The 27,882-nt window shown below is 44.4% G+C and overlaps 1 protein-coding gene across 4 annotated transcripts in view; it reads left to right on the top strand.

Moving 5' to 3' along the window:
- Window positions 1-27,882, top strand: part of LOC126183887 (neurogenic locus protein delta) — a 1,431,801-nt gene that overhangs the window by 874,507 nt on the left and 529,412 nt on the right. The window contains exon 4 of one of the 4 annotated variants that reach the window (XM_049926199.1): window positions 18,040-18,084. The exons of the other annotated variants lie outside the window; for them this stretch is intronic. The gene's annotated coding sequence lies outside the window, so the exon portion shown is untranslated. The remainder of the gene's footprint in view (window positions 1-18,039; window positions 18,085-27,882) is intronic. 4 annotated transcript variants of the gene reach the window in all.

Below are 27,882 nucleotides of genomic sequence, written 5' to 3'. Positions count from 1 at the left end.
ATGACTATGTGATGTATGGGAAGGTGTCGAAATCAAGTACTGTAGGAGGATACAAAATGGCTTAGACGAAATTTCTAGTCGTTGTAATGAATGGCAACTACACAATGTGACCAAAAGTATCCGGACACGTGACTGAAAATGACTTACAAGTTCGTGGCGCCCTCTACCGGTGACGTTGGAATTACTATGGTGTTGGCCCCCCTTAGCCTTGATGACAGCTTCCACTCTCGCAGGCATACGTTCATTCAGGTGCTTGAAAGTTTCTTGGGGAATGGCAGCCCATTGTTCACGGAGTGCTGTACTGTGAAGAGGTATCGATGTCGGTCGGTGAGGCCTGTCACGTAGTCAGCGTTCCAAAAAAAGTCCAAAGCTATTCTATAGGATTCACATCAGGACTCTGTGCAGGCCAGTCCATTACAGGGATGTTATTGTCATGTAACCACTCCGCCACAAGCCATGCATTATGAACAGGTGCTCGATCGTGTTGAAAGATGCAATCGCCATCCCCGAATCGCTCTTCAACAGTGGGAAGCAACAAGGTGCTTGAAACATCAATGTACGCCTGTGCAGTGATAGTGCCACGCAAAAGAGTAAGGGGTGCAAGCCCCCTCCATGAAAAACACAACCACACCATAACCCCAAAGCCTCCGAATTATACTGTTGGCACTACACACGCTGGCACATGACGTTCACCGGGCATTTGCCATACCCCTTGAAACGTCCCCATATAACAATTATACATGACTGTGCTTAAACTGACACACAATATTTTTTAGCGCAACGCAATCTGACTTTCAGAAATCCCTACAAAGGAATGGCCCTGACTAACATTAACCTGTACCTTTCACAAACCACTTACCTCACCAAAAATCTTCGTTACTCGAACTACTGCAATACAGCGAGCGCCACTACTGCCAGCTAAATAAAAGATTCAAACTACGGAAGTCACTAACTACTGATAGGGATAGTTAGCAAATGAAAGATTTTAATAGAGAACAAACAATGTATTTACCTTAATAGTGTTGAAAAAGCATAATATACATGGCAGTTCATAATATCCATTCTGTACTCAAAAATCCGCCATCTCATTTCCCACATCCACCACTGCTGGCGGCTCACCTCCAACTGCGCATCGCTACGCGCTGTTCACATCCAGCTGCCACTGCCCAACACTACAATGGCAGACAACAATGCAAACTAGCCACAGACTGCACACAGCACAGCCAATGATTTTCATACAGAGCGCTACGTGGCGTTACCAATAAGAAAACATAAACAGCCTACTTACACCCTACCTTGCCATCGGATCGCCACATTGTTTACTCTGATTCATCACTCCACACAACGTTTTTCCAGTGTTCAATAGTCCACTGTTTACACTCCTTATTCTAAGCGAGGCGTCGTTTGGCAATTACCGGGGTGATGTGTGGCTTTTGAGCAGCCGCTCGACCATGAAATCCAAGTTTTCTCTCCCCTCACCTAAGTGCCATGGTACTTTCAGTGGATCCTGATGCAGTTTGGAATTCCTGTGTGATGGTCTGGATAGATATCTGCCTATTACACATTACGACCCTCTTCAATTGTCGGCGGTCTCTATCAGTCAGCAGACGAGGTTGGCCTGTACGCTTTGGTGCTGTATGTGTCCCTTCACGTTTCTACCTCACTATCACATCGGAAACAGTGGACCTAGGGATGTTTAGAAGTGTGGAAATCTCGTGTACAGACGTATGACACAAGTGACACCCAATCACCTGATTACGTTCGAAGTCCGTGAGTTCGGCGGAGCGCCCCATTCTGCTCTCTCACCATGTCAAAAGAGTACTGAGGTCGCTTGTATGGCAGTAGGTGGCAACAGAATGCACCTAATATGAAAAACGTATGTTTTCGGGGGTGTACGGATACTTTTGATCACATAATGTAGCTCTAAATGTAGAAAAATGCAGTTTAATGCAATTAGTAGGATAAAAAGTCCCATTATTTTCGAAACCAGCAATAGGAGTTTGCTGCTTGACATAGTGATGTTAATTAAATACACTCCTGGAAACTGAAATAAGAACACCGTGAATTCATTGTCCCAGGAAGGGGAAACTTTATTGACACATTCCTGGGGTCAGATACATCACATGATCACACTGACAGAACCACAGGCACATACACACAGGCAACAGAGCATGCACAATGTCGGAACTAGTACAGTGTATATCCACCTTTCGCAGCAATGCAGGCTGCTATTCTCCCATGGAGACGATCGTAGAGATGCTGGATGTAGTCCTGTGGAACGGCTTGCCATGCCATTTCCACCTGGCGCCTCAGTTGGACCAGCGTTCGTGCTGGACGTGCAGACCGCGTGAGACGACGCTTCATCCAGTCCCAAACATGCTCAATGGGGGACAGATCCGGAGATCTTGCTGGCCAGGGTAGTTGACTTACACCTTCTAGAGCACGTTGGGTGGCACGGGATACACGCGGACGTGCATTGTCCTGTTGGAACAGCAAGTTCCCTTGCCGGTGTAGGAATGGTAGAACGATGGGTTCGATGACGGTTTGGATGTACCGTGCACTATTCAGTGTCCCCTCGACGATCACCAGTGGTGTACGGCCAGTGTAGGAGATCGCTCCCCACACCATGATGCCGGGTGTTGGCTCTGTGTGCCTCGGTCGTATGCAGTCCTGATTGTGGCGCTCACCTGCACGGCGCCAAACACGCATACGACCATCATTGGCACCAAGGCAGAAGCGACTCTCATCGATGAAGACGACTCGTCTCCATTCGTCCCTCCATTCACGCCTGTCGCGACACCACTGGAGGCGGGCTGCACGATGTTGGGGCGTGAGCGGAAGACGGCCTAACGGTGTGCGGGACCGTAGCCCAGCTTCATGGAGACGGTTGCGAATGGTCCTCGCCGATACCCCAGGAGCAACAGTGTCCCTAATTTGCCGGGAAGTGGCGGTGCGGTTCCCTACGGCACTGCGTAGGATCCTACGGTCTTGGCGTGCATCCGTGCGTCGCTGCGGTCCGGTCCCAGGTCGACGGGCACGTGCACCTTCCGCCGACCACTGGCGACAACATCGATGTACTGTGGAGACCTCAGGCCCCACGTGTTGAGCAATTCGGCGGTACGTCCACCCGGCCTCCCGCATGCCCACTATACGCCCTCGCTCAAAGTCCGTCAACTGCACATACGGTTCACGTCCACGCTGTCGCGGCATGCTACCAGTGTTAAAGACTGCGATGGAGCTCCGTATGCCACGGCAAACTGGCTGACACTGACGGCGGCGGTGCACAAATGCTGCGCAGCTAGCGCCATTCGACGGCCAACACCGCGGTTCCTGGTGTGTCCACTGTGCCGTGCGTGTGATCATTGCTTGTACAGCCCTCTCGCAGTGTCCGGAGCAAGTATGGTGGGTCTGACACACCGGTGTCAATGTGTTCTTTTTTCCATTTCCAGGAGTGTATGTGGGCGTAACGTTGCAAAGCGATATTACATAGAAAGGACTCTAGTAGGGAAGGCGAACGGTCATCTTGGGTTTATTGGGAGAATTTAGGGAAAGTGTGGTTCATCTGTTGGGGAGACCCCATATAGGACGCTAGTGCTACCTATTCTTGAGCGCTGCTAGAATATTTGTGCTACATACAAGGTCTGGTTAAATGAAAACATCGAAGCAATTCAGAGACGGACTGCTATATTTGTTACAGTTAGGTTTGGACAACACAATGTTACGGAGATGCTTCGGGAATGGGACTCCTTGGAGGGATGGCAACGTTATTATCGGACAACATTAATATGCAAATCATTTGAAGCTGACTGCAAAATGATTGTACTGCCACCAACACACATTTCGAGTAAGGATCACAAAGATAAGATATGATTGATCAGGGTTGATAAGGAGGTGTATGTACAATCGTTTTTCCCTCGTTATAGTGGAATACTAAAGTAAATAACTAGTTATAGTTTAGGGTACTCTTCGTCACACACCGTACGGTTACTTGCGGAGTATGTATGTACTGTAGATACAGATGTAGACTAGGCATGGTAATGTGACGTGTTTTCGGAGTTCCCATATTTTTGTCCACCTCCTGAATTTTGTCTGTGATTTCCATGAACCACCTGAGAAAAACTACGGGAAGGTTCTGCCGAAAATAGCAAGACCGCCTTCCTTCGCCCAATCCGTGTTTTTTGCTTCGTGTCTACGGTGTAGACTCGAAGGGAGGTTTAATGTCCCTTCTTGAACACAAATAGCTTACTCGCCTACCGCAACAAAAATGATAGTTGAAGGGACTGGTAGATGGACTTGAACGTAAATAAATGTAACGCACTGGGCAAAAGTAGGGGAGGAATCTATTACTGTTTGTGTACACTACTGGCGACGATAAAACACTGGAAAGAGTAACAATCTTAAACCCTAGTAGTAACTGTCCGTAGCAAGTTAAAGTGGAATGACCACATAAAACAAATTGGAGAAAAAGCTGATATCAGGCTGATGTTCAGTGGAAGAATCTTAAGGAAATGTAATTCATCCACGAAAAAAGTATTCTTAAGTATTGCTCATTAGTGTTGGACATTCACCTGGTATAACTGATAGCTGGACAGAGAAGATATAGGGAAGAGCGGTGCACTTCGTCATGAAATCGTTTAGAAAGCGCGACAGTGTTACGGAGACTCTAGTGGCTGGTGCTACGAGAGACGCTTTGTATATCATGAAGGTGCTTAATGTTGAAATTTCGAAAGCGTACTTTTCAAGAAGTGTCGAAAAACATATTACTTATTCCTGTATGTCGCGTAAAATGATCACAAGGAGACATCAGAGCTCATACGAAGGTTGTTCGCAATGGAACGGGGATAGGGAAGGAAGAAATGATGATACGAGTAGTAGCATCTACATTTACATATACACGGATACTCTGCAAATCACATTTAAGTGCCTGGCAGAGGGTTCATCGAACCATCCTCACAATTCTCTATTATTCCAATCTCATACAGCGCTCGGAAAGAATGAACATCTATACCTTTCCGTACGAGCTCTGATTTCCCTTATTTTATCCTGGTGATCGTTCCTCCCATTGTAGGTCGGTGTCAACGAAATATTTTCGCATTCAGAGGCGAAAGTTGGTGATTGGAATTTCGTGAGAAGAATCCGTCGCAACGAAAAACGCCTTTCTGTTAACCATTTCCAGCCCAAATCCTGTATCATTTCTGTGACACTCTCCCCCATATTTCGCGATAATACAAAACGTGCTGCCTTTCTTTGAACTTTTTCAATATACTCCGTCAGTCCTATCTGGTAAGGATCCCACACCACGCAGCAGTATTCTAAAAGAGGACGGACAAGCGTAGTGTAGGCAGTCTCCTTAGTAGGTCTGTTACATGTTCTAAGTGTCCTGCCAATAAAACGCAGTCTTTGGTTAGCCTTCCCCACAACATTTTCTATGTCTTCCTTCCAATTTAAGTTGTTCTAATTGTAATACGTAAGTATTTAGTTGAATTTACGGCTTATAGATTAGACTGATTTATCGTGTAACCGAAGTTTAATGAGTTCCTTTTAGCACTCATGTGGATGACCTCACACTTTTCGTTATTCTCCGCCACATACCTTAAGGCGGCTTGTGGAATACAGCTGTAGAAACAAATCTGTGACAATTAAACACTGTATTTACCTCGTACCTCAACGAATTGTGAAATCGGTGAGAACTTAGTCCTTCATAGGTCATGCTAGCTTCGACAGGAATTTGTGTTCTGAGTTTTCGTCGATTGTCATTCCGTACCCTACCATTAGCATCAGTGTAGATCCACCTGTGACATAGAGGGGTGCTGATACTGCAGATCACTCTTGCTTGTTTGTTCTCGGCTCTAGCTAAATTTTATCTACAGCTGCCCTAGTTGAGCCACATTAAATTTAACTTGTGATAGTATCGCTGTTGTTCGCTGATGTCATTTGCTTCTCATGTCGCTAGAGTTTCACAGTGATAAGGTTCTTGGTGAGGAATAAACTGACACGAGCAGAATTCAGTCACTGACTTTAGCGGACAGTGTCTCGAATGCTTCCAACTGAAACTCTTAAAATATTCAATTTCCAGGGAACGTTCGTGAATCACAACGGTGTCACACTTCCGCGTGGTGCATTGTGTTCACTGCCGACGACGAAAGCGCATTGGAAGCCCTGTTTGAACAAAGGGTTCATCCTAGTCGTTCGTGTGATCCAAGGGTTTCCCATGTGAAGAAACTCGGTACAGACCTGAATAGCAGTATCTGTGTCATTTTATATCTCCTGAAGGAAATAAACAAGATGAGTTTGAAGCATGCAGGAATGTATGCTGCTTCCTGACGAGGAGAGAGTAGCTTTCCAAGTAAGTCGTAACTAAACCATGTGTGCTCAATAATCCCAGAATAAACTGACGGTAGCAGCAGAGACATGTCACTTATAGTATATATGCTCCCTACAGTTCGTATAATCACACTAATTATGCCCCGTAATTAGGTTGAACCCAAGCTTTGCCATATGGGAGTATCTTAATCACGTATCCTCCTTCCTTTCAAGTGTATTTATTACTTTTATTTCCTCAACGTGACGTTTTTATCGTGTAGGTGAGTATAAATCGTGCTAGTGCAGAGTAGAATCGTGTTTGTGGGTAATCATGATAACGGAAGGGTTTTAGATTGGTAAAATGGTGCCGATGTATGTAACAGAGTTCTTGAGTAATACAAAAGGGTCTCCAGGGCTTAACAACATCATCCAACGGGTGGATTTCCATCAGTAGTGACAGATGCTTTCATTCAGCGCCACATCTACAGATTCCAACGCTGTGGGCCATTTCGAAAGAGATTTTTCGAATGAAAAACCTGAAAAACGGCCTTCAAGATGTATTGTTCAATTATGTAAATTTTACGATAGAATTAATAATTTGTGTGGTGATGGGAGTTAGAAAAGCAAAAGAACTGAAATAATTAAGTTATTCAACACCACGTATTATCATCGCTATGAGGAAGTATTTCATTTTTTCTTGAAAATAAGGGAAATAGTAATTCATAGCGATGTTAATAACTCGAGTTGAATACCTTAAAGCGAAGAAAAGTTGAGACTCTTGTACATACAAAAGTAAGATTTCAGTTTTAAAAACAACATAGCTTAACTACAACCAAACATACTGTGAGGCAAATGCAAGATAAGAAAAGGAATGAACAAATCAAGCAAATTTTACTTGTACTTAATATTAATATGATTCTCAATAAATGAGCCTTATTCGCTAATTAATCTTATTCGCTAATTCGTTTCCATCTATACTTTCTGTCAATGAAACTACTTATAGTAGACTCTTAATTTAGCTGCCTTAAAACACCACTTTCAATACCGAGCGAAGCCAAAATTTCCCAGTAAATGGTTCAAATGGCTCTGAGCACTATGGGACTTAACTTCTGAGGTCATCAGTCCCCTAGAACTTAGAACTACTTAAACCTAACTAACCTAAGGACATCACAAACATCCATGCCCGAGGCAGGATTAGAATCTGCGATAGTAGCGGACGTGCAGTTCCAGATTGTAGCGCCTAGAACAACTCGGCCACCACGGCCGGCCTTTCCCACTAAAAGTTCATAGGGTTTGCTTGACGTTGTTATGACGTCACGAGTCACTAAGCTCTCTATCAGACGCAGGGCGTCGTAAGACATTTCCTGCGTTACGCGCAATATCTCCTTAACGAATAACGTTACCTGAAAGCTTCAAGTGGAGAACACCCGTTATGTGACAGAAAGCAAAAAAATTATGGCTCCTGGTTTGGATGAAATAAGATGTGGAAGAAATCGGCTTTCCGCGAAATCAAAGTCACTTTAATCTGACAAATTTCCGTTAATGATTCTTTTAAAAGTCTTAACGATTTTACCAATTAAAGCGTCACGCGTTTGACCGACCGCCACTGATCATCTGACCGAGTGAGGTGGTGCAGTGGTTAGGCACTGGACTCGCATTCGGGAGGACGACGGTTCAATCCCACGTCCGGCCATCCTGATTTGGGTTTTCCGTGATTTCCCTAAATCGCTCCAGGCAAATGGCGGGATGGTTCCTTTGAAAGGGCACGGCCGACTTCCTTCCCCATCCTTCCCTAATCCGATGAGACCTATAACCTCGCAGTTTGGGCTCTTCCCCCAAACAACTCAACCCAACTGATCATCTGACACTAGGGAAGGGGAGTTTCACTGCTCAGTGCTGAGTTGATTCGTATAAGGTGTCCAGTGAAATACTCAGCCAAATAACCCCATTACGCTTTTACTATTATAACAGGATCCGCGTTACAGCATTAAGTGAAAATTTTTCGTTTTAAATTTTTGTGGTGCTGTCCATTTGGAGATGTGTAGTCGTAGGCTGCAGCCCTCAAGCACATTACGACCTAGGGGCCACTCTCACTGGCCTATCACTGGAGATGAAGAGACTTTCCAGCATCAGGAATAGAATTCACCAGTGTCACCTACACCACAGTGTCACCTTTCATCGAGATTTGTCCACAATTTTCACAGTATATTGGCTGCTGTGTGTTACCTGAAGCATCCACTTACGAGGGGAGGCCACAACGTTTGGAACGCGGATTTACTGTAAACTTCGTACACTCGTAGTACTTCATGAGGACATCAAAATGTGTAAGCAGTAGCGCGTACTTCTAAAGCTTTACTGAGAAAATCGCAAGATAATCTCGGTCGTCAAATATATATCTGTGCGTGGCCATTTTTACCATGGAGCGGCTGTAGCAGAGTGGTGCCGGCACGGTAGCTCAGCGTGTTAAATCAGAGCGTTAGCAAACCTTTCAAATAAAAAAAAAACTGAGAGAACGGATCAACGAACAAACCGAACGGGTGTCATGGGACGTCCGCCCTGAAAAAATTCAACGAGCAATATAGAACAAAATGTTTTCTAAAAAACTTTTATTAAATTTACAATGTTAGTTATCAGTCTACCAATTTTTATTATCGCAAATAATATAATATTCATAACTATCGACTAGTAAACGACCAAACGCATAAAGTGAGACTGAAAATGTATGCTTGTCCGTGTCTTCAAAACTGTTCGTATGTAATCGACAGAGAAATTGCTTCTCAGAAGACGCTATTCAAATACACTCGATACTGCATAACCAATTATCGGTGCCGATTTTTAAGGAAATACTGTGTTATGCATGGTTTGCTTCCAAATTATCGTCTGAAAGAGAGGTTTCTGAAAATGTGAACGAGGTTTGTTTTTCCACGGAAAACGTCAAAAGACCTTGCGTATGCGGAAACATAGCATTTATTCAATGCAGCTGGTGCCGTTTGACTTTATGTTTTCCATGTTTTTAAGAAAAATCCCATCCTGCAACTTGTACTCGTAATGTCGAAAGCGACGATTAATTGTACATCTTTCGAAAGCCGTCTGTCCCGGTCAAAACTTGGAGGTAACAAGTCGTTTCGGGCTCCTTCCAGGTATAAGGGATTTCTCAAATCACGGACAAGCATACGTCTTCAGTATCACTTTATGCAGTTTGGTCGTTTACTAGTCGATAGTTATGAATATTACATTATTTGTGATAGTAAAAATTAGTTGACTGCCAAATAACATTGTAAATTTAATAAAAGTTCATCCGATTACACGTATTTTCCGCATTATATCAATTGTAACATAAACAGTAAAGAAAACGACTCTGTTGAAAATAAAAAAAAACTGACGAACGGAACTCGATCCAGCGATCCAGCGGCTTGGACGCCAACCACTTTTTTTTTTTTTTTTATTGTTCTATATCGTTCGCTGAATTTGTTCAGGGTGGACGTCGGATAACACCCGTTCACTTTGTTCGTTGATCCGATAGCTCAGTTTTTTTTGTTAGAAACGGTAGATAACGCTCTGAGGGAACACACTGAGCTACCGTGCCGGCACCACTCGGCTGCAGCCGCTCCATGGTTAAAATGGCCACACACAGATATATATTTGACGACCGAAATCATCTTGCGATTTTCTCAATAACGCTTGAGAAGTACGCGCTACTGCTTACACACTTTGTTGTCCTCGTGGAGTACTACGAGTGTACGAAGCTTGCAGTAAATCCGCGTTCCAAACGTCGTGACCTCCTCTTGTTAGATAAACACGGAGGTTCCTTCTGGTGTGACTGTTTCAACAGCTGTTTCTGGTGAGACAGGTTTGTGTCACCTTCGGTCTGAGTGCGTGGGACCTGCAATACCTACACGGCGAGATCGCAGATAAAAGCACTTATCACGTGAACGAGTTCGCTCGTGGGTCAACTTGTTCGTCAAAACCGGCCTGGGCAGTGGCGGGTGCGCGCCGCGCGGCTGGGAGGCAGTGTCCAGGTTGCACCGTGGCAGTCGGGCCTCTGGGGTGCAGGTGGTTAAATGATAGCGCAACTTAGGGGCCACGAACAAATAACGTCTCCGTTTTCCGGCCTGCCGAAGACGCTCCGCAATTAAGTGCTGCCTCTTACGCATTTACCGCGGGATCTGCCCTTCGCACCAAGAGCTCACGCCACACGCAGCCGCTGGAGCAACGAATACACAGAAACAACCGTCGATCACCCGTTACATAACTACTAGTCCCACATGACTACTGGAGACAGGAAGAAAAGTTTCAAACTGAGGACGTATTTGCAAAGTAGGTAACAGAAACTCGTAGGCATTACAGCGCGATGAGAAATACAGAGGAAATAAAAGAGAAAATATCGAAAAGCTTCAGTGTGACGCATATTCACGAGCGGAGGGATTCGTACATCGCTGATACGCAGTTTATTAGAATGGAAATACGAATAGCGTGGCCAAATCGTTGGCGTCTGCTTGGCGTGGCTGTCCAAGGATGCTGCTACACTCCTGGAAATGGAAAAAAGAACACATTGACACCGGTGTGTCAGACCCACCATACTTGCTCCGGACACTGCGAGAGGGCTGTACAAGCAATGATCACACGCACGGCACAGCGGACACACCAGGAACCGCGGTGTTGGCCGTCGAATGGCGCTAGCTGCGCAGCATTTGTGCACCGCCGCCGTCAGTGTCAGCCAGTTTGCCGTGGCATACGGAGCTCCATCGCAGTCTTTAACACTGGTAGCATGCCGCGACAGCGTGGACGTGAACCGTATGTGCAGTTGACGGACTTTGAGCGAGGGCGTATAGTGGGCATGCGGGAGGCCGGGTGGACGTACCGCCGAATTGCTCAACACGTGGGGCGTGAGGTCTCCACAGTACATCGATGTTGTCGCCAGTGGTCGGCGGAAGGTGCACGTGCCCGTCGACCTGGGACCGGACCGCAGCGACGCACGGATGCACGCCAAGACCGTAGGATCCTACGCAGTGCCGTAGGGGACCGCACCGCCACTTCCCAGCAAATTAGGGACACTGTTGCTCCTGGGGTATCGTCGAGGACCATTCGCAACCGTCTCCATGAAGCTGGGCTACGGTCCCGCACACCGTTAGGCCGTCTTCCGCTCACGCCCCAACATCGTGCAACCCGCCTCCAGTGGTGTCGCGACAGGCGTGAATGGAGGGACGAATGGAGACGTGTCGTCTTCAGCGATGAGAGTCGCTTCTGCCTTGGTGCCAATGATGGTCGTATGCGTGTTTGGCGCCGTGCAGGTGAGCGCCACAATCAGGACTGCATACGACCGAGGCACACAGGGCCAACACCCGGCATCATGGTGTGGGGAGCGATCTCCTACACTGGCCGTACACCACTGGTGATCGTCGAGGGGACACTGAATAGTGCACGGTACATCCAAACCGTCATCGAACCCATCGTTCTACCATTCCTAGACCGGCAAGGTAACTTGCTGTTCCAACAGGACAATGCACGTCCGCATGTATCCCGTGCCACCCAACGTGCTCTAGAAGGTGTAAGTCAACTACCCTGGTCAGCAAGATCTCCGGATCTGTCCCCCTTTGAGCATGTTTGGGACTAGATGAAGCGTCGTCTCACGCGGTCTGCACGTCCAGCACGAACGCTGGTCCAACTGAGGCGCCAGGTGGAAATGGCATGGCAAGCCGTTCCACAGGACTACATCCAGCATCTCTACAATCGTCTCCATGGGAGAATAGCAGCCTGCATTGCTGCGAAAGGTGGATATACACTGTACTAGTGCCGACATTGTGCATGCTCTGTTGCCTGTGTCTATGTGCCTGTGGTTCTGTCAGTGTGATCATGTGATGTATCTGACCCCAGGAATGTGTCAATAAAGTTTCCCCTTCCTGGGACAATGAATTCACGGTGTTCTTATTTCAATTTCCAGGAGTGTATTTGCCGCGCGGGATTAGCCGAGCGGTTTAAAGCGCTGCAGTCATGGACTGTGCGGCTGGTCCCGGCGGAGGTTCGAGTCCTCCTTCGGGCATGGGTGTGTGTGTTTGTCCTTAGCATAATGTAGGTTAGGTAATGTGTTAGCTTAGGACTGATGACCTTAGCAGTTAAGTCCCATAAGATTTCACACGCATTTGTACATTTTGCTGCTATTTGACTGTATCACCCACTTGCTCAAAAAATGGCTCTGAGCAGTATGGAACTTAACATCTGAGGTCATCAGTCCTGTAGAACTTAGAACTACTTAAACGTAACCAACCTAAGCACATCCCACACATCTATGCCCGAGGCAGGATTCGAACCTGCGGCCGTAGCACATCCACTTGCTGTTAGCTGTATGTGATTAACCGTACTGGGGAGAGAAGATATCGCTTCTGTGACTGAATACAATGTCCTTCCCTGTGAAGCTAAACACTGTACTTTAATTGTTATTAAATATGTCTTCGAAATGAATTGATCACATTACTTACAGGGGCTTAAATTAGTATTCAAATAAGGCACAGTTTTTCTCCGAGAAATCACATTTATAACACGTGTAACTTTAGCAGCTAATGGTAATAAGGCATATCAACTCTTGGGATACTGTCGCACATTAGCATGCTACAGGTTCGACTGATTTATTACAGCGAACAGATAAAGAGCCAAAGAACTGCTTTTATGAAAGTTTATTATTTTCTTTTTGTAATTTCGACGCGCCATTCCCTGAGAATACTGTAGCATCCACTCTACGAAAAGGGGATAATATTTTCACAACTCCTAATTCGATGATGTGCTACCTTATTTCATGCACTTTGCACTCTAATTCTATAAAATTAAAAGAAATCAGCAGGTATGATAAGTTGTTTAGAAAATATTTCTTCACATACTGGGCTAGAATGAATAAAGCGGAATTGGTAGACTCGGAAGTTTCAAATACTATTGTCAACTAACCAGTACGACGAAAACTGCTTTAAAAATATTAGTAATTGATGACCTTTTTAATCCATGTTATTAGGAAAGAGAATGAAGCGTGGTGAAGGTTCTGTAATCGTATGACTGGTCATATTGTGTTTCTCAGTGCATTGTACAGCCAATCAGAAAGTAAAAGTACCTGTTAACACCTATAAAACCACTTTAGGTGGCTGTTTTCCTCAGTCTGAACAAACATTGTTCTCAACAAGGAATTGCTTTTACAGATATGATGATATACTGCTCTCACTAATTGACTTGACGAATATTGCTTTCTTGAGATTATGGAAGAGTCAGCATGGCGCACAATATAGACTAACACGTTTTCCTCATCTCCACAGTAGCCGAATTTCAGTTCTGTGGCGGTATTGGAGGCGGTATTAAAAAAGAAGCAAAACAAAGCTGTTGGACTCTGCCAGCTTCTCTCACGGAATTAGAACAATTTCTTTGCGAGAAACGATTTCCCATTAATCACCTTCCAAGATATACGCTTCGATGCTCAAGTGGCTTTTTAGGTAGGCCTATACATGTCGTGTTGACATTAATGTTTTCTAAGTTGTACGCTGTAATTCAATGGCCTACGAATACCTATTTTGCTTTGTGTATACAACTTAAGTCAGCTGTCGGCTCGTTGTGTGATGTTTATCAAGCTAGTTAACCCTATAAGTGATACTGGTAAATATACACTCCTGGAAATTGAAATAAGAACACCGTGAATTCATTGTCCCAGGAAGGGGAAACTTTATTGACACATTCCTGGGGTCAGATACATCACATGATCACACTGACAGAACCACAGGCACATAGACACAGGCAACAGAGCATGCACAATGTCGGCACTAGTACAGTGTATATCCACCTTTCGCAGCAATGCAGGCTGCTATTCTCCCATGGAGACGATTGTAGAGATGCTGGATGTAGTCCTGTGGAACGGCTTGCCATGCCATTTCCACCTGGCGCCTCAGTTGGACCAGCGTTCGTGCTGGACGTGCAGACCGCGTGAGACGACGCTTCATCTAGTCCCAAACATGCTCAAAGGGGGACAGATCCGGAGATCTTGCTGACCAGGGTAGTTGACTTACACCTTCTAGAGCACGTTGGGTGGCACGGGATACATGCGGACGTGCATTGTCCTGTTGGAACAGCAAGTTACCTTGCCGGTCTAGGAATGGTAGAACGATGGGTTCGATGACGGTTTGGATGTACCGTGCACTATTCAGTGTCCCCTCGACGATCACCAGTGGTGTACGGCCAGTGTAGGAGATCGCTCCCCACACCATGATGCCGGGTGTTGGCCCTGTGTGCCTCGGTCGTATGCAGTCCTGATTGTGGCGCTCACCTGCACGGCGCCAAACACGCATACGACCATCATTGGCACCAAGGCAGAAGCGACTCTCATCGCTGAAGACGACACGTCTCCATTCGTCCCTCCATTCACGCCTGTCGCGACACCACTGGAGGCGGGTTGCACGATGTTGGGGCGTGAGCGGAAGACGGCCTAACGGTGTGCGGGACCGTAGCCCAGCTTCATGGAGACGGTTGCGAATGGTCCTCGACGATACCCCAGGAGCAACAGTGTCCCTAATTTGCTGGGAAGTGGCGGTGCGGTCCCCTACGGCACTGCGTAGGATCCTACGGTCTTGGCGTGCATCCGTGCGTCGCTGCGGTCCGGTCCCAGGTCGACGGGCACGTGCACCTTCCGCCGACCACTGGCGACAACATCGATGTACTGTGGAGACCTCACGCCCCACGTGTTGAGCAATTCGGCGGTACGTCCACCCGGCCTCCCGCATGCCCACTATACGCCCTCGCTCAAAGTCCGTCAACTGCACATACGGTTCACGTCCACGCTGTCGCGGCATGCTACCAGTGTTAAAGACTGCGATGGAGCTCCGTATGCCACGGCAAACTGGCTGACACTGACGGCGGCGGTGCACAAATGCTGCGCAGCTAGCGCCATTCGACGGCCAACACCGCGGTTCCTGGTGTGTCCGCTGTGCCGTGCGTGTGATCATTGCTTGTACAGCCCTCTCGCAGTGTCCGGAGCAAGTATGGTGGGTCTGACACACCGGTGTCAATGTGTTCTTTTTTCCATTTCCAGGAGTGTATATATAGAACTCGTCATAAACCCTGCATAGTACTTTATGTAGAACCAACAATTCACTGTATTGGCATTACAATATTGGCAATAGCTTTTCTGATAGGAATGAAAATAGTTTTTATTTCTTTAAGTCTTTCGGCTTGAGAAATCAACGAACAAGTGAGTAATTGTATAAATATTTACCGATGGATCTGAGTCACTCGTCCTCTGAGATGGTTTTGTGCTCAGCTGGCATTTGTCACCTGTGGATTTACTCTCCTGATATTCTGATACAAACGACGTTAAGTTCAATGCACAGTAACATTTCTTATATTAAAAAGTATAACATCAATACGAGAGTCGTTTGTAAGCATATTTGTAACTAATTTTCTTCCGCAGCGCACATTTAAACAAATAGAGTGCTGTGAATTCAGTTGCTAGTTACATTCAATTTTTCTGATTATATGCTGTGAAATATTTCTTCTAATGAGAACGAACATTTCAGACACTGTTGTTTCACAAACATCTCGAAAATGTTAGCCTCAGAGATAGTATAAATTATTGTCGCAGATAGTGCACATGTAGGATGGTTACTAAGAATATGCAATAAGACGAAAATTGTTTATGCGCACACCTGAATATAATGGACAAATTGATTGCTCGTTTTTCGTTGGTTTTTGTAGTGAGTGGGACCATACTGACATTCACGGATATTTGATTTAGATCTCTAAGAATTATCTCGTGGAGGTGACAAAGTTCCATGGCAGATGAAGTTCTGGCTGATCGTGTAAAGAACTGCTGGGAAGAAGTTGCAGAAGAGTACGCAGCAGATTCAGAATTTGGAGGAGACTCTAATGCAGATGATGTTGCTACTGTTTCTACACTTTGACTGGATTTTCTCATTTTGAGAAGACAGAAGGTGCGATCTGTTTTACTTGCTAAAGAAAATTTTGAAACCAAGATCGTATAAATACTTCTTTATTTAAAACGACCGGTTTCGACAGACTTTGGTGTTATCTTCAGGTCTAAAAAAATCTTTTATTACGAAACGTATTCAACTGAGGTCCATCTTCAAATGAACATGTTTCATAACAAAATATTTCTTACATGGGAACCTCCCCATTGCACCCCCCTCAGATTTAGTTATAAGTTGGCACAATGGATAGGCCTTGAAAAACTGAACACAGATCAATCGAGAAAACAGGAAGAAGTTGTGTGGAACTATTAAAAAATAAGCAAAATATACAAACTGAGTAGTCCATGCGCAAGATAGGCAACATCAAGGATAATGTAAGCATAGGAGCGCCGTGGTCCCGTGGTTAGCGTGGGCAGCTGCGGAACGAGAGGTCCTAGGTTCAAGTCTTCCCTCGAGTGATAAGTTTACTTTCTTTATTTTCGTAAAGTTATGATCTGTGCGTTCGTTCATTGGCGTCTCTGTTCACTGTAATAAGTTTAGTGTCTGTGTTTTGCGACCGCACCGCAAAACCGTGCGATTAGTAGACGAAAGGACGTGCCTCTTCAATGGGAACCGAAAACATTTGATCGCAAGGTCATAGGTCAACTGATTCCTCCACAGGAAAACACGTCTGATGTATTGTATACGACACTGGTGACGGCATATGTGTCACATGACAGGAATATGTTGTTGACCCACCTATCTTGTACACTTGGCGAATGGGTAAAAAGATTCTTCTACCTTCCCCGATTTAGGTTCTCTTGTGGATGTGATAATCACTCCCAAAAAAGTGATGAAAACATGAGAGTTTGTGACATACACTGAAATCAAAAAATTTTACTTTTCACTGGATGGCAGACTTGAACCCAGGACCTCTCGTTCCACATCTGCTCACGCTAACTACGGGACCACGGCACTCCTGGTCTCACGGTATCCTTGATGTTGCCTATATTGCGCATGGACTAGTCAGTTTGTATATTTTGCTTATTTTTTCATAGTTCCACACAACTTCTTCCTGTTTTCTTGATTGATCTGTGTTCAGTTTTTCAAGACCCATCCACTATGCCAACTTATAATTAAATCTGAGGGAGGTGCGATGGGGAGGTTCCCTTGTTAGAGCTGGGGATGACAGCGAAGTCTGTCGAAATCGGTCGCTTTAAATAAAGAAATATTTATGCAATCTTGGTTTTAGAATGTTTTTAGTACTTCTGTATGTTCAAATGCTACTACTACAGTAACTGATGGTAACTGAGTAACACTGTGTCAAGTGGCCCAGTGGGAGAAACGCCTATTGCAGATGGAGCACGTAGATTTTATTTATTTATTTATTTATTTCATTAACAGTACTGAGAAACCCACCGCCTTGAAATGTAAGGTGGGTCGGATGCTTCTGAATCTAACAGCAAAGATTTCTCATTGTTACAGTCTTATTGGTATACAGCTATTATTGCTTTTTTTAAATAATATAAAGAACATAATATATAAAGATTTCTCTGAGGTTACAGTGAATTGAATGCTTAACAATTGTTAAAATGGTTCCATATAATTTGTTACTACCTAGTTGATGAGAATATAATTTATACAATGCAAATGTCAAAGAAAAATTAAAAAAAAAGAAAATGTAACACAATGAGCATGGTTAAGAATAATTTGTAATATATAGAGGGAAGTGATATGCTGTTTTTGGATGAGTAATACAGTCTAAGTAGCATGTTGGTTAGTAATGGCCTATTTCTCTTTATTCCAGATGAGAAGGTCTCGGTACAACCTCGAGCTATTCTCATCTGAAAAGGTTTGCGCTAATGTATGTTTGCACAGATTATACAGATTAAATGCTGATTGAGCACTTCATACATGGAATACATGAATTTTAGCGTCACATGAGAAATACACTTATGTTTGTAACTTGTTAGTTGAAATAGAGTATAGTTCATTGCTACTTGAATGCATTATTCCTTAAATAACATTTCTGATATATGAAATACCACGTAGAGTAGCCTGCTTTCCTACGCTTTTTAAGAAAGTTGTGGAAGTGAGTTAGGTACTGAAGTGGCAGCAAATAAGTATTTATATACGTGGCTGCATGTTTGTAAACCCCAGCGGTTTGGGAAATGTCTTCCCCCTGAGGGCATAGATTTACTGACTGAAGTTATTGTTGATTCCTCCAGATTTGTTTCACTTTTTTCAACACAGATGCTGTGCTGTTGATTCATTGGAATGGACTTAGAAATACATAATAAATTCAGCAGTTCTACTAATAACTATTCCCAAGAGGACATATGGATATATATTTCATTGTCATCCTGAATAAATCATTTTGTCACTTAATGAATTAACGAATTCACCGCTGGATGACGTTACCAGAAGCGATTTACCACAACATAGAACTGGGAGTGTAAGAGAACAGAACATAACTGAACCCTTATCGATGCAGAACTAAAATCATACACTCGAATAAATATCCATATAGCTTTTCGTCGGCAGTTAAATCGGGATTTCAAGCCATGTATACAAGCATATAAAAAAGTTAATTTTGGTCTATAATTGACTTAGTAACTTAATTATAAAGCAAAGTTTGCGACTAAAACTATTGAGTCACGTTAAGATATATAATGGCCATATAAAACAATGGATGATGTAAAGTGACATAGCAGACTGAAGTGGAGAACTATGGAAAACTGATCTGAGTCAAAATATTTAACTTTTGACTACGGTTTTGTTGAGACCCGTGTGTGTGTGTGTGTGTGTGTGTGTGTGTGTGTGTGAGCGTGTGTGTGTGTGTGTATGTGCGTGTGTGTGTGGGGGGGGATCTGTTTGTAACCTATTAGTGATTATGTTAGAACTGCAAGTTGAACAATCAAATCTCCAGTAGTACGCGCGACGACGACATCTTACCTCTTACTTAGCACCCTCGCTTATATTTTAGACACTGTCCGATGTGCAAGTCTGCTTTCGTATTGGCAGCTACACTTGCTAGGAAACAACTCCGTCGCATTTGGTAAGCACGATTTGCTGCCGACAGGATAATTAGTGTTCGTGTCGCGTGCTTGGTGGCCAGAGAACGCTTGCCGCTTGCAACGCACGTCATCTCGATGAACGCCCACTCCGGCGTGCTAATTCTTGCATTCGTATAGCCTTTAACGAACTTCGCAGCTGCCTAAGCAATTGGGTGGAACTAGGTCTGTGGCGACTCCTGCACAAAAGTAGTGACCGGGAGGTAGAGGTGGGGGGCAAACTCCGAAAAAGTACACGGTGCTAAGTTATTGGAATATTTTGATTTTTGTGGTCTTAAATTACTAATCAACAGCTGATGGAAGAATTCGTATTGTTTGCTCAACGAAACAATGTATTTCACGTTCCACAATGTCATTTATCTGCCCATTTGAACTGCCGGGAAAATGTTCATAATCGGGAGACCAAGAGGCCTCTGTGAAGGCCTCATATTAAAAAGGGTGAACTACCAATGACGTACGTATCCAGTGTAAGAAATAATAAGCAACCAGAAAAGGTTTCGTTCTCCGTGAAAACATCTTTCCTAGTGGCTCGACACTGCAAAGGTGTTAGAGGACAGACATTCCTGACTGCACATTTGTATTGGACCAATTTCTAGAAATGTTTATCAGCGTGATAACCATCATCAGGCAATTGATATTCACTGCTTTAAAAATCCTCTTTCTGGATTTTTAGTTGTTGAATTATAGGCATCGATTCTTGCGTCATCCATTTGGTCGTCGTCTCGGTCTTCTGTTGTCTCTCGGAATCCTGCCGTGAACAATTAACATCAATTTCGCTGGATTATAAGTATGACTTCCACTCATGCCTGTTTCGCGAGCCACTCGTTTGTTTTCCTGTCTTTGTAATAGTTCCCAACATGCATGCTCTGAATTATTTTCACGTTAAAAGTCCATGTGTCACTGTTACAAATCCACCTACTTCACCCAGCCTTCTTCTTAAAACATTACGTTAATTTTTACAGTATTCTTTTCGATATGTGTTTGTATCGTTTCTTATTTTATGATACTACTCTTGGGGCACCTAACGTCACATTACTTACTAGCCTTACGGTAGTTGAACTGTATCACGAAATTATTGTCTTAAGTTCGTCAAGTACTCTCTTTTTGGTTTGGGAATCTGTTTGCCACCCAATATGAAGTAAATCTCTGTATTTCTATTCTACCCATGATGCAGATTGAATTCTTCGAGTTCATCACCCTTTGTTGGAATTGGCGTCATATGATTACGCCTGTGATTTGTTATGCCTGTTAGAAACAACTATGAGTATAGAGCAGCATAGATTAAAAAATTAGTTGAGAAACTCATATAAGCCTCTAGGTTTTTAGAAACAACTATGAGCATAGAGCAGCATAAATTTAAAAAAATTAGTTGAGAAACTCGTATAACTAGGTTTCTTCGATGGTATCCTTTACTTTTGGTAGTGGAATAGGATTCAGAACACTCATACTGCATTTACGGCACATAAGCAGTAACAATCCAAAAACGAATCAAGGGAAAATGTACTAATCGTTAATGTTAATATATCACATTTTTATTTATGAATGTATTTTACTGACTCTTGTATTGTTCATATCTCACATATGGATTGTTATTTTATTATAATTTGTGTTGCATGCTTATAAATACTTACTAATAAAACGTAGGACTATTAGGACGATATTTTATTCGGATACGGAATTTTCAAAAGCTCAGTTATCAATCAGTATAAAAATATTAATGGAAGGCGTTTTGAAGAGTTGCTCAATGTAGGTGAAAATACGATCAGTAATGTTTCAGATTTCGATGTACAATGGGGTAGGAATTATGATGGAAATGGGATCACATTTGAGGAAGTGGAGAAAATGGTCAATAGATTGCAGTGCAATAAAGCGGCTGGGGTGGATGAAATATAGTCGGAACTCATCAAATACAGTGGAATGTCAGGTCTTAAATGGCTACACAGGATAACTGAAATGGCGTGGGAGTCGGGACAGGTTCCATCAGACTGGACGAAAGCAGTAATCACACCAATCTTTAAACATGGAAACAGAAAAGATTGTAACAACTATAGAGGTATCTCTTTAATCAGCGTTATGGGTAAAATCTTCTCAGATATTGTTGAACGGAAAGTGCGAGTATTAGCTGAGGACAAATTGGATGAAAATCAGTATGGGTTTAGGCCTCTTGGAGGTTGTCAGGACTAGATCTTTAGCTTACGGCAAATAATGGAGAAGTGTTACGAGTGGAACAGGGAATTGTATCTATGCTTTATAGATCTAGAAAAGGCATATGACCAGGTTCCCAGGAGGAAGTTATTGTCTGTTCTACGAGACTATGGAATAGGAGGCAAACTTTTGCAAGTAATTAAGGGTCTTTACATAGATAGTCAGGCAGCAGTTAGAGTTGACGGTAAATTAAGTTCATGGTTCAGAGTAGTTTCAGGGGTAAGACAGGGCTGCAACGTGTCTCCACTGTTGTTCGTATTATTTATGGATCATATGTTGAAAACAATAGACTGTCTGGGTGAGATTAAGATATGTGAACACAAAATAAGCAGTCTCGCATATCCGGATGACTTCGTTGTGATGGAAGATTCGATTGAAAGTTTGCAAAGTAATATTTTAGAGCTAGATCAGAAATGTAAGGACTATGGTATGAAGATTAGCATCTCCAAAACGAAAGTAATGTCAGTGGGAAAGAGATATAAACGGATTGAGTGCCAAATAGGAGGAACAAAGTTAGAACAGGTGGACGGTTTCAAGTACTTAAGATGCATATTCTCACAGGATGGCAACATAGTGAAAGAACTGGAAGCGAGGTGTAGCAAAGCTAATGCAGTGAGCGCTCAGCTACGATAGTATTAGCTGAGGACAAATTGGATGAAATTCAGTGTGGGTTTAGGCCTCTTAGAGGTTGTCAGGACCAGACCTTCTGCAAGAAGGAAGTCAGTACCAGGACTAAGTTATCTGGGCACCGTTCAATTTTTCGACCAACTTTGTTGTTTGGGAGCGAAAGCTGGGTGGATTCAGGTTACCTTATCAATAAGATTGAGGTTACGGATATTAAAGTAGCTAGGATGATTACAGGTACTAGTAGATGGGAACAATGGCAGGAGGGTGTCCACAATGAGGAAATCAAAGAAAAACTGGGAAGGAACTCTATAGATGTAGCAGTCAGGGCAAACAGGCTATGATGGTGGGGTCATGTTACATGCCTGGGAGAAGCAAGGTTACCCAAGAGACTCATGGGTTCAGCAGTAGAGGGTAGGAGGAGTCGGGGTAGACCAAGGAAAAGGTACCTGGATTCGGTTAAGAATGATTTTGAAGTAATAGGCTTAACATCAGAAGAGGCACTAATGTTAGCACTGAATAGGGGATCATGGACGAATTTTATAGGGGGACTATGCTCCAGACTGAATGCTGAAAGGCATAATCAGTCTCAAATGATGATGATGAGGCGTTGCTGTGTATATACCTTTCACTACTGGTGAACTATTTCGGTCGGAGTCACAAAATCTGCGTTCATTATGTATTTCTGAAAGTTTGTTTCGTATCTAATGGAGTCTTTTATAAAAGGAACGAGGCCTACAATGTGGTTACCTGGGATGTGACATTCCTCAATAATATCTTATTTGCTAAACTTTTATTGTGATGTCATTTATTATGAAATTCTTATTAGGATACTGATGCGTTATCATAGAAGAAACCGTTCCATCGCTTGGTTAGAAGTAATTTACAAGTTTCTATTGTAGGACTGGTAAGTCAACTTTTTTTTTAATATACTGTTAGCAATTCGATTCCAGGAACTCGCTATACTTCCGTTTCATTCACTTACTCTTTTACAATTTCAAAGCTAGACCTCCTCAGAAAGTTGTACTGTGCTCTTAACACTATATACTATACTCACGATACTTCTTCCGCAAACTCATTCAGTCCGCAAATGGCAGGTACAGTTCACGAATATTTCATTTAAAAATTAAATTGGTACAATAACCGAAGAGTAGTAGCGAGTTCTGTGAATCTTATAAATTAAAGGATTTCACATCGTCCATCAAACTGCACTGTTACTTTATTTATCTCTTTCGCTCTTGTTTTCAATTATTTGAGAGTGAGATTTCTGCAGGTTCAGTCGTTAAATGCTAGAAATATGTAAAAAATCATTTTTATGGCAATGAACCATTATGTTCACTGATATCGGCGTAGACACACTGATACAATACTCGGTAACTGGGGCAGTCAACAAACGTAATAAAAATAAATGTTCAAATCTTATGGGACTTAACTGCTGAGGTCATCAGTCCCTAAGCTTACACACTACTTAACCTAAATTATCCTCAGGACAAATACACACACCCATGCCCGAGGGAGGAGTCGACCCTCCGCCGGGACCAGCCAATAAAAATAAATCGTTGCCTTATTTTTCGCGTACGTTCCCTTCTGATCGTGGCGCCGTTGCGTAACAGAAATGATCAGTTAATAATACAAATTCAATTTTTCTGTTGCCATCATTAGTCTGGGTCCAGGGTTCCGCGGTTTCTGCTCTACGGCAGAGAAACTTCACTGTCTCATCTTAACCGTAAAGCGGAGATGAGAAGCGTTATTGTGCAATCGTTGATCCAATGAATTAGCATTCCGGGGTAACGATCTTAAATTTTGCGTTAGGATATCCTCATGTAGATTTCCTGTGTCTCCATAACTCACCATAAGCTAATGCTGTGTAGAACTTTTGAACAGGTCCATGGCTGACTATTCCTCACATACCCCGGCTTGTCTGACACGAGCTATTGCTGCGCCTCAAATAACGTCGATGTTGACGGTACGTTAAAAACTAATCTTCCAATTTTCTATTAGCAGTCTGTACAAATGGAATTTTTCGATTTTACTGGATGCTCCTTCCTCCATTTCGACGTATAATACAGAACTTGGAGCAGTTACTTCGCTGGCCTGCTCGTAAAACGTAATCTGTAGATTAGCGTCCAGCACACGTAGTTCAGCTCGTCCTGGGCCGAATCCGCGACCCGAATTACTAACGTCCAGTCTGGTACACCTGCTTTCTGCGTGTAATTTTTCCCATACATCTCACAAACAAAACACACGAGAAACTGAACATAAATACACACACACAGCAGCAACGCGATTTGCAGAGAGACGGCGTGAATAACATTATTACGCCAATATTAAGGTGACGATGTGGTATTAGAAAGGGCATTGGACAGCATAGCCGGCCGTTGTGGCCGAGCGGTTCTAGGCGCTTCAGTCTGGAAACGCGCGACAGCTACGGTCGCAGGTTCGAATCCTGCCTCGGGTATGGATGTGTGTGAGGTCCTTAGGTTAGTTAGGTTTAAGTAGTTCTAAGTTCTAGGGGACTGATGACCTCAGATGTTAAGTCCCATAGGGCTCAGAGCCATTTGTACCATGTGAAGACAGCATAAACAAGAGCGAGTTCTACCTCGTCAGTTGAATGTGTTATCATAGAAGGCGTCGGTGGACGGGGGAAAGACCCTAGGAATAACAGGACAACAGGACTGTAGTTACCCACCTGTCGGCAGACTAGCCTCTTCACTGTTGAACGGAACGTATGACTGTAGACACGGTCCAGTTACATTAACGGGAGCATCGCCTATGTTCGATGCCAAAGCGTAATAACCACTTATGAAAGGCATGTGGCAACACTAGCAGTGGACGGTGTACACAACATATCAGGGTATGTGGAAAACAGTGCAGCCTTTCTCTTAAGGTGGAAACGGAGCGATTAATCTGACGTCCAACAAGGCATGTTCTTTGGCTTTTGGGCTCAGGATTGAACCATTTCTGAAACGGCTAAATTACTTAACTATTCGCGTCCCGCCGTAGTTAACTGTGCTTGGCAAAACTATGCTATCCAGAACCGGTGTCGAGGCAACTGTGGTGCAAGACAGACCACAGATCTATATCTACATCTACATCTACATCCATACTCCGCAAGCAACCTGACGGTGTGTGGCGAAGGGTACCTTGAGTACCTCTATCGGTTCTCCTTCTATTCCAGTCTCGTATTGTTCGTGGAAAGAAGGATTGTCGGTACGCCTCTGTGTGGGCTCTAATCTCTCTGATTTTAACCTCATGGTCTCTTCGCGAGATATACGTGGGAGGGGGCAATATACTGCTTGACTCCTCGGTGAAGGTAGGTTCTTGAAACTTCAACAAAAGCCCGTACCGAGCTGCTGAGTGTCTCTCCTGCAGAGTCTTCCACTGGAGTTTATCTGTCATCTCCGTAACGCTTTCGCGATTACTAAATGATCCTGTAACGAAGCGCGCTGCTCTCCGTTGGATCTTGTCTATCTCTTCTATCAACCCTATCTGCTACGGGTCCCATACTGCTGAGCAGTCTTTAAGCAGTGGGCGAACAAGCGTACTTTATCCCACTTCCTTTGTTTTCGGATTGCAGTAGTTTAGGATTCTTCCAATGAATCTCAGTCTGGCATCTGCTTTACCGACGATCAACTTTATATGATCATTCCATTTTAAATCACTCCTAATGCGTACTCCCAGATAATTTATGGAATTAACTGCTTCCAGTTGCTGACCTGCTATATTGTAGCTAAATGAGAAGGGATCTTTCTTTCCAATAACGGCTGCAGAGATGTGTAGGGGTGAAGCAGTTGTTGAGCAACTGACGACCCAGATGAACGAAGGAAATCATCTTCCTGGCAGATTAAAACTGTGTGCCGGACCGAGACTCGAATTCGGTTCCTTTGCCTTTCGCGGGCAAGTGCTCTACCAACTGAGCTACCCAAGTACGACTCACGCCCCGTCCTCACAGCTTTACTTCTGCCATTATCTCGTCTCCTACCTTCCAAACTTCACAGATGCTCTTCTGCGAACCTTGCAGAACTAACACACCTGGAAGAAAGGATATTGCGGAGGCATGGCTTAGTCGCAGCCTGGGGGATGTTTCCAGAATGAGATTTTCACTCTGCAGCGGAGTGTGCGCTGATATCAAACTTCCTGGCAGATTAAAACTGTGTGCCGGGCCGAGACTCGACCTCGGAAACTTGGTAGAGCACTTGCCCGCGAAAGGCAAAGGCCCTGAGTTCGAGTCTCGGTCAGGCACACAGTTTTAATCTACCAGATAGTTTCATATCAGCGCACACTCCGCTGCAGAGTGAAAATCTCATTCTGGAAGGAACTCATCGTTCAGCGAATATTGCTGCATATGGACCTCCGCTGCAGGCTTCTGGCTCATGCACTCATGCTGACTGCTGTTCATCTGCGACGAAGGCTGGAATTTGCGCGCCAGTATTGTAACTGCACGTCCACTGAGTGGCAACAGGTGGCCTTCTCAGATGAATCGCGTTTCGGACAGATGGCCGTTGGCAGGTACGGCGTGAAACATCTGAAAGCAAGTACCCTGCAGGAGTTGTCGTAAAAGTCCAAGCCAGAGAAGGGGAGCTTATGGTCTGGGGAATGTTCTCGCGGCTCTAAGGAGAGTCCTTAGAAAATGTAGTCCATCAACAAAGGAGGTGGCTTACAAAACACTCGTTCGACCTATACCTGAGTATCTCTCATCAGTGTGGGATCCGTACCAGGTCGGACTGACAGAGGAGATAAGAAGATCCAAAGAAGAGCGGCGTGTTTCGTGACAGGGTTATTTGGTAAGCATGATAGCGTTACAGAGATGTTTAGCAACCTCAAGTGGCAGACTCTGCGGTGTAGCTTGCTGTCCGGGTTTGGAGAGGGTGCATTTCTGAATGAGGTATCGTATACACTCCTGGAAATTGAAATAAGAACACCGTGAATTCATTGTACCAGGAAGGGGAAACTTTATTGACACATTCCTGGGGTCAGATACATCACATGATCACACTGACAGAACCACAGGCACATAGACACAGGCAACAGAGCATGCACAATGTCGGCACTAGTACAGTGTATATCCACCTTTCGCAGCAATGCAGGCTGCTATTCTCCCATGGAGACGATCGTAGAGATGCTGGATGTAGTCCTGTGGAACGGCTTGCCATGCCATTTCCACCTGGCGCCTCAGTTGGACCAGCGTTCGTGCTGGACGTGCAGACCGCGTGAGACGACGCTTCATCCAGTCCCAAACATGCTCAATGGGGGACAGATCCGGAGATCTTGCTGGCCAGGGTAGTTGACTTACACCTTCTAGAGCACGTTGGGTGGCACGGGATACATGCGGACGTGCATTGTCCTGTTGGAACAGCAAGTTCCCTTGCCGGTATAGGAATGGTAGAACGATGGGTTCGATGACGGTTTGGATGTAACGTGCACTATTCAGTTCTTCTCGACGATCACCAGTGGTGTACGGCCAGTGTAGGAGATCGCTCCCCACACCATGATGCCGGGTGTTGGCCCTGTGTGCCTCGGTCGTATGCAGTCCTGATTGTGGCGCTCACCTGCACGGTGCCAAACACGCATACGACCATCATTGGCACCAAGGCAGAAGCGACTCTCATCGCTGAAGACGACACGTCTCCATTCGTCCCTCCATTCACGCCTGTCGCGACACCACTGGAGGCGGGCTGCACGATGTTGGGGCGTGAGCGGAAGACGGCCTAACGGTGTGCGGGACCGTAGCCCAGCTTCATGGAGAC

Source organism: Schistocerca cancellata, chromosome 4 (assembly GCF_023864275.1).
Source record: "Schistocerca cancellata isolate TAMUIC-IGC-003103 chromosome 4, iqSchCanc2.1, whole genome shotgun sequence".
Taxonomy (NCBI): domain Eukaryota; kingdom Metazoa; phylum Arthropoda; class Insecta; order Orthoptera; family Acrididae; genus Schistocerca; species Schistocerca cancellata.
Note: the sequence above shows the minus strand (reverse complement) of the source record. Positions and strands in the feature narration are given on the sequence as shown.